Source organism: Phyllostomus hastatus, unplaced genomic scaffold (genome assembly GCF_019186645.2).
Source record: "Phyllostomus hastatus isolate PE091 unplaced genomic scaffold, TTU_PhHast_1.1 phas_contig_29, whole genome shotgun sequence".
Classification (NCBI taxonomy): Eukaryota; Metazoa; Chordata; class Mammalia; order Chiroptera; family Phyllostomidae; genus Phyllostomus; species Phyllostomus hastatus.
The window spans coordinates 21,518,392-21,531,238 of NW_025333835.1; the positions used below are offsets into that span (position 1 = coordinate 21,518,392).

At 37.8% G+C, this 12,847-nt stretch overlaps 1 pseudogene; it reads left to right on the forward strand.

Moving 5' to 3' along the window:
- The first annotated feature begins 2,395 nt into the window (after positions 1-2,395).
- On the forward strand, positions 2,396-6,043 carry LOC123818712 (annotated as a pseudogene).
- The last annotated feature ends 6,804 nt before the right edge of the window (positions 6,044-12,847 follow it).

Genomic DNA, 12,847 nt, shown 5'->3' on the forward strand with positions numbered 1-12,847 from the left:
GGAATCTATAGATTCAATGCAATTTCTGTCAAAATACCAGTGGCACATTTTGCAGGACTAGAACAACTAATTAAAGAATGTATATGGAACCACAAAAAACCTCTTATAGCCTCAGCAATCATAAGATAGAAGAAGAAAGTCAGAGATATTACACTACCTGATATAAAATTATACTGAAAGGCCATATTAGTTATAACTATGTGGTACTAGCATAAAAAACAGACATATAGATAAATAGAACAGAATGGAAAGCCTAGAAATAGAGCTATGTCTATATGGTCAATTAATATTTGACAAAGGAGGCCAGAAAATAAAATGAGGTAAAGATAGTTTATTCAAAAAATGGTGTTGAAAAACTTAGACAAATACATGCAAAAATTGAAATGATCACCTTCTTACGCTATACACAAGAATAAACTCAAAATAAATTAAAGACTTAAATAAAAGACTCAAACCATAAAAATTCTAAAAGAACACATAGGCAGTAAAATCTCAAACATTTCTCTTAGTGATATTTTTTTCTGATATATCTCCATGGGTAAAAGAAACAGAAAAGAAATAAACAAATGGAACTACATCAAATTTAAAAGGGTTTTGCACAGCAAAATGAAGAGACATCCTACTAAATGGGAAAACATATTTACCAATTATACATCTGATATACATCTATTAATATGTAAAATGTATAAATAACTTACACTACTCAACATGAAAAAATAAACAACCCATTTAGAAAACAGAGATACAAATAGGCACTTTTACAAAGAGGACATACAGAAGGTCAAAAGACCTATGAAAAGATGCTCAACATCACAAATCATCAGAGAAATGCAAACTAAAACCACAATGAGATATAACCCCAAACCTGTCAGAAAGGCTATCATCAATAAATCTACAAATGACAAGTGCTGGCGAGGATGTGGAGAAACGGTAAACCTCATGCACTGTTGGTGGGAATGCAGACTGGCATAGCCATAAAAAAATAGTATGGCATTTCCTCAAAAAACTAAAAGAAAAATAAGTTTGTCTTATGACCCAAAAATTCCACTTCTAGAGAGTTATCTAAAAAACCCTAAAACACTAATTTGAAAGAATATATGTACTACTGTATTTATTGCATTATTATTTATAATAATCAAGACATGGAAGCAGCACAATTGCCCTTCAACAGATGAGTGGATACAAAAATGGTGGTACATATTTACAATGAAATATTACTTGATCATAAAAAGAATGAAATCTTACCATTTGGGACTGCATGGATAGACCTAGAGGAAATTATGCTAAGTAAAATAAGTCAAACAGAAAAAGACAAATGGTATGTGATTTCACATATATGGGGACTCCAAAAAATAAAATAAACAACATTGACACAAATCCACAGACACAAAGAGCAACCTGGTAGTTGCCAGAGATGAGGGGTTTGGAAGACTGGGTGAAAGAGGTGAAGGGATTATGAAGTACAAATTGGTAGTTACAAAATTACTATGGGGATTTAAGTAATGCATGGGGTATAGAGTCAATAATATTGCTATAACTATGTATGGCATCAGTTTTCATTTTGGAAGTTTCTAGGGAATACTGTGTAAAGTTTGAGGTCTGTCTAGAGGGTGTCCAGCCATATAATGTGAAAAATAAATATATTTATTGAAAAAAATACAAGATATAAGAAATGTACGTAGGACAATGATGCCTCAGTCCCCTTCAAAATAGGTACCTTGGGACCTCACATAGTTCTTCCAATTGCCATCAGCTGCCCCATTGTATTTTTCTGAATCTTGTTGGCAGTCTGAAATCTCTTCCCTTTCAAAGGTGATTTTAGTTTTGGGAAAAGCCAGAAATCACAGGGCATCGTATCTGGGCTGGAGAGGGGCTGAGTCACCTGGGTGATTTGATGTTTTGCCAAAAAACTCTGCATCAAACATGATGAATGAGCAGGCATGTTGTTGTGATGAAGCTGCCGATCTCCAGTTGCCCACAGCTCTGGCCTTTTGAATTATCTGAATAGTGTCCACAGAGGAATGTTCAAGTTTAACAGAAATTATGATGAAGATTTGTTGCTCTACTCGCTCAGTCATTTTGAATGTGAAGGCCACACAGTACACATGCTCACTCAGCTGAATCTACTGCCCCCACTGACTAGTATAGTGAAGTTGTCATTGTTTATGCATACACATCCCAGTCCACTCTCCTTGGCTGCCAAGTTACATCGATGTTTGACAAATTATTCTCATCGTGGTAACAGTGGCTGAACTTTTTCTGAACAGACCTCATATATGATTTCCTAGCATCTATGCTATACACCTAAACCAACACAAAATAAAATTGAAAGAAAAAAAAAAAGGAGAGACTAGAGTGATTGAAAAAAAAAAGGAGATTGAATAAGGTCACCAACATGGACATAGAAATAACTCTGGACGATGCAGGTAAGACTAAGGCTTTGAGATAAGTTCAGAGTTTTCATGGAGAAAGGAGAACTCTTCCAGGAGTTTTGAAGGTGTCAGTGGCAGGGACATGGCACAACCTTCCAAGGAGCCAGAGATTTTCCAATAGAGAAGAATAACAGTTTAAAATGAGTCAGAAGGAACCAGAATACACCACATCTCCACGTTGAAGTATGTGAAAGTTTGAGAGGAGAAGTCTCTGCCTTGAGAGATAAATAAGGAAAGCAATAGCTTCAAAGGAAATCCAGGTTACAGTTAAGGCCAGTATGCAAAACAAACAAACAAACAAAAAACAAAAAAAGAAAAACAATGAAGAAACAGTCTAAGAAAATAGGGAAATAGTTTAGTCATGTAGCTGGACTTCCAGACAGTAAAACTAGAAGTCATTGAAGGGTAGGAGGAAAAGGGTGCCTCCTACTCTCCAATTTCTGGTCCAAGTTGTAGTCCTGACTGCTGTTATCCACTGCCTTCCTATAGACTTTCCTCTCTGATACTTCAGTGTTTTCTTTGGTCATGGTATGGAACTAATATTTTTATCTGATGCCTCATATTCATAAGATTATGTAACTAATGTAAAATGCCTTCAAAAATGTAGTAAGTTAAATAGTTGGGGCATTGACTTCCCACTTTGCCCATTCCTGCTTCAGATTTGTTCTCCTAGGACCCTAAGTCTAACTGAGGACTTTGATCAATCTTTGGCCCCTGAGGGGCATAATTATTAGTTTTCCCAGGGAATATGGACTAATAGTACAGCCCTATTTCTGCTCTTTGGCATTTCCCACCATCACTCTGCAACCTAGCAACTGGAACCTCTGCAGCCTAGCAACTGGAAGCATTTCTCTGGTTGCTGGGGCCCACTGACTTACCCAATGGGGGAAGAGGAATGTGTATGTTTCATAATGAGCACCATGTCATGGAACGAGGTGAGTGAGGTAACTGCGAGAGTCGGTTAGAGTTTTTGTTGGTTACTCATTCTGACTGGAGGAATAATGCTTTGGAAAAATGACAAGAAAACTACCTCGAATTTCCTCATTTCGACCCCGGCCTCCACCTGCTCCACGTAGTGTTCCTAAAAGAGTTCACCTGCTGAGCGATTTTCCTAACCTGGATCCTAACTCTTCTTGCCCTCCTTCCGTGTGGCAGTCACCTCTTTGTATTTTCCTCCCTACTTCTGTCCATGATCTGAATAGTAGCAACTCTCTCCATTATCCTATCCATGTTATTTACTTACCCAGTAGTCCCTGTTTTCCTTCCAGAGCATGCAGTTTCTACCCTGCTCATCGTGGTCCCCTTTTTTCCTACTTCTCTAGGTATGCTCCTACTCCTCCTCCTAGCCCCTCTTTCTAATCCATTGGACTCTTGTTCTTGCCACCAACCAGCCACCCAAAACCAGACCTGCTGATTCACAAATATAACCTTGGAGAGTTCCTCTTCTAGTTTTACAATTCTGTTGCCATTCAGATTTTCCAGGACTATGGATTGCCAGTAGCCTGACCTGGTAGACATTGGGCATTCAAGATTGGGCCTACCAACATTCAGCTTGGAGGATGCCATAGACACTTTTAACAAGTTCCTTTTTCTAGAGAGTCTGTTCTTTTTTAATTAGTCATCTGCTTGATCAGTTAGCCAGTAGACATCACTACCTTTGTCACTGGCTTCTCCATGGAACTGGGTCAATACCACAGAGCAAACAGCAAGAGGAGTGGAAAGCTTCTCATCTGATATCTAAGAGGAGGGCCTCTCAAGAATCCCTGACTTGTGAGTTCTGAAAAGTTGTGCTGTCCAGAGAAAGCCCATGATTATTGGGAGGAGCCTGCAGAAGGGCTGGTTCTTGCTTGGCATCCAGAGGAGAATCACAAACCTGTTGAACTTGGCCAGTTGGACCTCTGTACACCCCTTTGACTACTCCAGTCTTCACAGCTTGCATCACTATCTCCATCATCAGGTTTCTGAATTTTATTCACCTTGTGTCCAGGGACTCAAGAAAAATATCTGAAGTCAGAGACTAAGAGTCAAGGAATAGGATAGTTTTCAGAACCCTTGGTCATCCCAGAACATGATGACTGCAGGCTAAATTACTTCAGAGTCTATACTGACATCACTCTGTACAGGCTAAATGTGGAGCTTGGAAGATGATTGCCATATGCACTTTGCCAGTAGTGGTGTCAGCTGTCTTTAATGCCCAGTGTACTACAAGATAAAAATACTTTAAAGCCTTTAAAAAATTGATATGAGCTTGCTTACTTTGGCTGCCATTTAAATTTTCAGGGAGACTGCTGCTTGACCTGAGTCTGAGATTGTTGCCTTCCTCCCTAAACAACATGAACTTTAGCACCTGCTCCAGCTTCTCCACTAACTACCACACAAACTACTAGACTCTGGGCTCTGTGCAGTTACCCAGCCACTAGGTCCAGCTGCCCAGCAATGTGGCCAGAGTCTATGCAGGCACTGTGGGCTCAGGTTGCCAGATGTCCATGTCCCACTGCACCAGTGTGCCAGGTGGCTGGGGATCCGGTGACCTGGCTGCAGGGATGACTGGGTGTCTGGCCAGCATACGGGCACACACAGCAAGAAAGAGACTCTTCAATGCCTGAATAATCACCTGGCTGCCTGCCTGGAGAGGGTGAGGAGCCTGGAGGCTGATAATCAAAGACAGGAGAGTGAAATCCAGAAACACATGGAGAAGAAGGTACTCCAGGTTAGAGACTGGGAAAATAATTTCAAAACCATTGAAGACTTGAGGGCTCATATTTTTGCAAGGTCTATAAACAATGCCTGCATTGTTCTGCAGATTGACAATTCCCATCTTGCTGATGGCTTCAGAGCCAAGAGTGAGGTAGAGTTGGCCATATGCCAGTATGTACTGAGTCTCTGATGACACCAATATTCCTTGGCTACAGCTGGAGACAGAGATCGATGCTCACAAGGAAGAGCTGCTCTTCCCGAAGAAGAACTGAGAGGAGGAAGTAAGTGGTCTACAAAACAAGATTGCCAACTCCAGGTTGACCAGGGAGTTGGATGTCCCCAGATCTCAGAACCTGAGCAAGATCTTGCCAGACATCTGGGTCCAGTATGACAAGCTGTCTTGGAAGAACTGAGAGTAGCTAGACAAGTACTGGTCCCTGCAGACTGAAGAGAGCACCACAACGGTCACCTTGCAGACTGCTGAGATAAGAGCTGCTAAAATGACACAAAACTGAGACATGTGGTCCAGTCCTTGGATATAGACCTAGACTGATGAGAAATCTAAAGGCTGTTTCCCAAACTAGCCTTTAGTTTGGAAGATGGAGATGTACTATGCCACGCAAATAGAACAGCCCAACGGGATCCTGCTGCACCAGGAGTCAGAGCTGGTCCAGACCTGGGCAGAGGGGCAGTGCCAGGCCCAGAAATACAAGACCCTGTTGAACATCAAGGTCAAGCTGGAGGCTGAGACTGCCACTTACCACCACCTGCTGTAAGAAGGGAAAGACTTCAATCTTGGTGAAGCCTTGGACAATAGCCACTCCATACCATCCATCCAAAAGACCACCACCTGCAGGATTGTGGACCGCAGAGTGGTGTCTGGGGACAAGGACACCAAAATTCTGAGATGTTAAAGGCAGCAGAAGTGGAGGAGCCCTTGGGGGGCAGGAGGCCAATAAAAAGTTAAGAGTTCATTTAAAATAATTTTTCAAGGAGATTTTTTAGTGTATTTTCATCACTAGATGCAATTTCTTTACCTGTTTCTTACTTTGGTGTTAAACAAGGTACTAAACATTGTGAGTGACCTGGTTATAGAGATGCCTTTGCTCTTTTCTGACACAGTTTCAGAGCAGCGTTCAGGAGACAGAAGGGAAGAGACATTTAATCAGTGGGATGACAATACCCTAAGAAAATACAGTGGGACATGATGTCTGCTGCACTAACTTAACCAGTTAACAACATGTATATTATTCATATTTTCTCTGAACATATTCCTGTAGTAAAGTGAAGTTGCTCAATGTCTAATTTTTTAACATTATTCTTTTATTATTTGAAATATTAAGATTTGGGCAACATACTGTAATAACATTGAATACCCATGTAATATTAATCGCAATGTTTAAAAGCTCAGAACAATTAATAGACTCTTCTGAAAATTTCAGTCCAAATAATTTTAAAGTGGCTGACAATAGCAGTAAAAAATATGGGATTGTATAATAGATATGACATTCTCTCAAAGGTTTTCAAAAAAGTAAAATAGTAAGTTAAGTTTACCTCAGAGTTTAAAGAGATTGATCTATGATATTATGCAGTGAGAATATAATCCAGTGAGGATGAGAATCATCCTCAAATATAATTACAGAATGTCCATAAATGTATAATATCAGTATTCACTGAGTAATCAGAAAGCTTTCATATCCATACAGTTTTGGGTGAAATAATCTAAATAAAACATCTGCATTGCATACAGAATAATTTATGCAATCTAAAAAATTTTAGTCAATATACTAGGCACTACAAAACTTCTGTTGTTTGCAGGTACCAACTACTTATAGTTTATGCAAAAATAATGACCTTTTTCAATCAAGCCTTGGATCAACCAACCTTTTTAGAGAGAAGTATATTTAACATTTGCAATTCAAATCACCTATGCTTCCCAAACTTACCCCAAACAGACTCTGTTTAACATAGTATATCTTTGGAGGTTTCACTCAAGTTTTAATACAGTATATTAGGTAGAAAGAGAAATTGACAGTGATCTGAGGAGGAGGGAGGGGATAACAGGGGAAAGAAGGGAAAGGGACAAGCAAAAGAACAGAAATAGAGGACTCATGGGCAGGGACAATGGCAGGGGGATTGGCTATGGAAGTGGAGGAGGAGGGGGAAGGGGTGTGCAAGTGGAAAAAATATGGGACAACTGTGACTGAACAACAATAAGTTAAAAAAAAAGAAATCAATGAGATTAATTGTTGGTTAAATCTTCAATAGATCCCTCAAATTCTCATGAAAAACTCACTTGACTTCAGCCTGGAAAATAACTTTTTTATATTTCTTGTTAAAAATTAGAGAAAATGTCATGTATATTCCCATTTGAGAAGGAGGCGATTATTTTCAATTTTCCAGTGATTTTAAATTATCACCCTTAAAAATTATGTTGTTTTGCAACCATCAAATGTTTATTGTTGGAGTAATCATAGCATGAGGGTAAAGCATATCATTCATACACACACACACACACACACATATGTAAAACAAATAGTCACTCTGATCAGATAATATTAAAGCTCCTTATAGAAAAAGAAACCATCTAAAACAGGGGTGTCCAACCTGTGGCCTATGGGCTGCATGCAACCAAGGAGGCTGTGAATGAGGCCCAACACAAAATCATGAATTTATGTAAAACATTATGAGATTTTTTGTGATTATGTGTCACAATTTATATAATGTGTGGCCCAAGCAAGACAACTCTTCTTCCAGTGTGGCCCAGAGATGCCAAAAGGTTGGACACCTCTAGCTAAAACCTCTCTAATATAACACCTTGAGTTAAATTTTATCTTAATTAAGGTGTTTAAGAACAAGAGAAGGTAAAAAATTGTAATATATAAAGGAAATAATACAATTACATATAATCAGTTGAAAAGAAGATAAAAGTGTCTACTTAAGTAGTAGTGAAATCTAAACCAGCTCATTTATTGCGATAAGATGGGAATCTTGATGCCTGACCTGGTGAAAACATTTGTGGGCCGGGGGTGGAGGGTGTTGCCACCGCTCGAGGCTGGGCAGGTTCGTGTAATTCCAGCAGATGGATGAAAATTTGCAGAGCCTTCGGTATGCCTGATATGCCTTTATTCTAGGATGAGGCAATCTACGTGTGCCACAAGCCTTGTGTCGCACCAGCAGGGAGTCCCAACTCCCTTTTGTACTAAATGCACATAAAGCCAACAGGGTGCAAAGATATTATATAACAAGGAGTGGTTCTGGGCACGCGGGCCCACTCAGGGTTATGGGAACATTGCTTATCTTAACTGCCCAGACATCTGGGTGCAGGGCCTGACTGACTCTGTTTCCCCTACAGGGGGTTAGGGACAATTCTGAAGGAGCAGTCTCAGGAAAAGAAGATAGAAAGTAATATTGTAGTGCTTACTTTAAATATTACTATGAGTCTTATAGAGGGGGTGAGTAATCAAACAAATCAATGCTGTATTATCTCTTACTTTCCTCTTCTTATTTTTCTACTAGCCATCTTTTGTCAGAGCAAAGGCGATATGTTATTCTATTTAAAAGGCTTCAGTGGCTCCTATCTGTTTACAGAATAAGTCTAAAATTACAGAATAAGGCAGCTTAAATGTAGCTCTCCAACTGGAGAGCTACAATTTTATGTTCTTTTCAATTTTATGTTCTTTGTATCACCAGTATGTTTCATATTGCCACATCACCCAGGTCTCAGAACTAAGCATCACCTGCCTGAACACGCACCTATGTTCACACTCTGCCTTTGACGTCAGCTTCAAGGCCCAGAACATATTCTAGTAACATCTAATTCCTTCTCTGGTAAATTATTCACTCTGTGCTCTGATCCCAAGTCACATTATTGAAATCACTAGTATAACACAATTCATGATGTTTTAAACACAGTTTTGAATTTGTTAGCACTACTAGTTTGCGCCCTCTGACAGGACTTCCGTGCTGTTTTATTCATCTTCATAATTGTTTCCCAGGCACAGTAGAAATTATGGAACTTTTTTCCTGAATGAAAACTAATGTTTAAGCTATTTCTTTTTTGTTCTTTATCCGAACTGACCAGTTGTGTGTGTGTTTCTCTTAGTAGTGTGCTTAGATTTTATGATCAGACATCAGTGAACATAATATTAATAAAGGTCTGCTAATGTCTACCATTAACAGGAATATAAAAATTATATATTCTGTTAAATTTTCTTTTTAAAGGAATAACTCAAATTTTGTAATTTAATGTTAAGATATCAGAGATGAGAGAATTAAAGTGATCATTTTTCTCTTTTTTTCTATTTTCCAATATGTTTATTTGCTATGATAAATGTTAGAAATCTTCTTGGTCTAATTCCTTCAGCTTTGCTCATACTACACAAACAAGTTAGGATAAACTATTGCACTGATTGAAAGGATGTTAAATAGCATTTTAAACAACAAAAAGAATCGCAAACCTTTTTATTCTTATGCAAATATGTTTTAATTGAAATGTAAAAAGTTTATTTCACAGTAAAAATCAATAGTGTACTTAAAACAACATAAGTTTTTGAAATACGGTCATGTATTTGCCGTTGAAAATACAGGGTGGAGCCAAGGTAGGTTGATAGTTGTGAGTAAGCAAAAGAGAGTTCATTCTTGTATTATTATTCATTAATTATTGTGTTATTTTCCACACGTACAACTTAAACTTATGTTCATCCTTCCCTGTATGTATGTGGGGGTGAGAGAAAGTTCTATGGGACATACATGTTATCAGATAACTTAAAGCTCTTTGTCAAGTTGAAGGTTTAGAAAACGGTGGACTGAATTACTGGGGAATAACAAAATGATGTGGTGATACACAAATAAATTTGGCAGCTCTGAAACTGTTTTTAGAAACATTGAAGATTCCATGACTTACTTTTCTACACAGGCTAATGCATAAACATAATATAGGCTCTTACTTTCACTCAAATAATCTTGACCTAAAAGTACATAGCGTTATCTTAGGCTTCTTACATGGAATGTGCTTTTTCCTCTTACTAAAACAGCCACAGAAGCAGACCTTAACAGTACCAAGAAGCTAAAAGTGACTTGTACCAAATGCTTGAAATATCTTCCCTGTTTATCATGTTGGACTGTTAGAAAGCATGATATAAAATAGTGACTTGCTATTCTATTGTAAAGCAGCCTATATTATGTTAAAATCATTGTTTCAGGCTGAAAAATGTCAGAAGTGAATGTCCATTTTAGATGACATCTAAGACCTGGTCTTGAACCTGTCACTGGGCTAGTACCTATATATAATATCATACCTTGGTGAACCTGAATGATATATCCAGGCTTAAGGTGTTGTACTTTTTTCCTGTTAGTTCACTTGTATCTCTTTGCTATGGAATTTAACAACTATATAACCCATCTAAATGAATGGGAAAAGAGGCCATACCTAAAGGATTATCTTTATGCTAGGTTGAAAAGTAGACTATGTCACAGAAGAGTTCATGTAATAGAACAATAAAGTGCTCAGTTTTTTTAAATCTAAAGTAAGCTGTGTATTCTGCCCGCGTTGCCTAGAGGGGACAGCAGGGGATATGTTCTGCAATACAAGGAATGAGAAAGGGGACATCTCTGAAAATCCTACCCAGTAAAAGACTAATGAGAAATGCTATTAACAACTTAAAATACATTTGAATGTGCAGTTAAATATATTCTAACAAAATTTTTAGTCCTAAAAGTTTACACTTGTGGGTTCTGCCACATTGTTGAGGAAGAAATAATACCAGTTTTGCATAAACACTTCTAGATAGCTGACGATAAAAGCATACTTTGCAACTCACTCTGTGAAGTTAGTGATATCTTGGCATAAAATAGAAAAAAAACTACAAGAAGATGTCCTGGCTGGTGTGGCTCAGTGGATTGAACACTGGCCTGTGAACCAAAGGGTTGCTAGTTCAATTCCCAGTCAGGGCACATGCCTGGGTTGCTGGTGAGGTCCCCAGTAGGGGGTGCATGAGAGGTAACTGCACATTGATGTTTCTCTCCCTCTCTTTCTCCCTCCCTTTATCTAAAAATAAATAAATAAACTCTTTAAAAAATACAGGAAATTAACTTATGAACATTGATGCAAATATTCTCAATACAATTTTAGTAAAATTAATTCAACAATTTATCACAATTAAGTGGGGATGATCTCTGAAATGCTAAGCTGGTTTAAAGTTAAAAATTAAGACATGTAATTCACCATAGTGACTAAAAAAATAAAAGTGAACCCTGGCTGGTTTGGCTCAGAGGATTGAGTGCAGGCCTGTGAATCAAAGGGTGTGGCTGGATTCTTAGTCAGGGCACATGCCTGGGTTGCAGGCCAGGACCCCAGTAGGGGGCATATGAGAGGCAACCACACATTGATGTTTCTCTTCCTCTCTCTTTCCCTTCCCTTCTCTCTTAAAATAAATAAATAAACTCTTTAATTTTTTAAAAAAAGAATAAAGATTGCACAACCATCTTAATAAAAACAGAAAAATAACTGTAGAATATGTGACAGTTATTCATGATAAAAGTTCTTAGCAAACCAAGAATGGAAAGCAACATAACCTGATAAAATCTATGTAGGACAAACCTACAACTAACATTATACTTAATGGTGAAAGAATGAATAACTTTCCCCTAAGACTGTGAAGGAGCTGAGAATTTTTCACTTCTTTTTTTTTTAAAGATTTTATTTATTTATTTTTAGGGAGGGAAGGGAGGGAGGGAGGGAGAGAGAGAGAGAGAGAGAGAGAGAGGGAGAGAGAGAGAGAGACATCAATGTGCGGTTGCTGGGGGTTATGGGCTGCAACCCAGGCATGTACCCTGGCTGGGAATTGAACCTGGGACACTTTGGTTCCCAGCCCACGCTCAATCCACTGAGCTATGCCAGCCAGGGCTTAATTTTTCACTTTTTATTTTTTAAATTTTATTAGATGATACATATATATTTACAACTCTATTGATTTATAATTAGGACACTACTGTATTTACTTATATTTTACAATCCCTTGCTTTTTTCTAAGGATTCTTTCACAGGCTTCTGGATGTAGATACTTTTAAAAAATGAAAATGAAATAAATTAATGTAAATGAAAATATATTTATGAATTTTAATGTCTATATGCCAATGACAAATAATGAGGATTTTTTGAAAGAATGGAAGGAAAAGGAGAGGATAAAAGTTGAAATCTGCAAATGCACTTAATATTATTCTAAGTTCTGAGATCATGATCACTGAAAGTATGGGCTTCTTCAGTTAAATTCACTTTTTGGCACAAGGGCAGATGGAGATGTAATGTTTGTTCATGTCAGCAGAGAAGAACTCTGAAAAGAGTTTGGCCGAAAAATTGAAGGAAATGTTAATAAAAGGGAGGATAAAGTGTGCTTATTTTCAAGGCTCTGAAGAATGTTATTTTTACAGTTGCCTGAGGTGGAACTGACAATTTCCCTGAGTTCATCTCTGCAAGTTTTTATAGCTCTTTGAAATACAGCTCACCCAAAACTAAAAAAAAAAAATTAAGAATAATTTAAAATAACTATTTTATTATTATTTGTGGCTCGAATTCACATCTGTATATTTTACATTCAAATAAAGTTTCTATGTTAGAGAAAGCCTGAAATACAATAGTTTACACAGTATAAAATTTAAAAGTAGCAATAGAGCTATTTTTTTCTGAATGTAATATACTTTGAGTATATACTCAAATA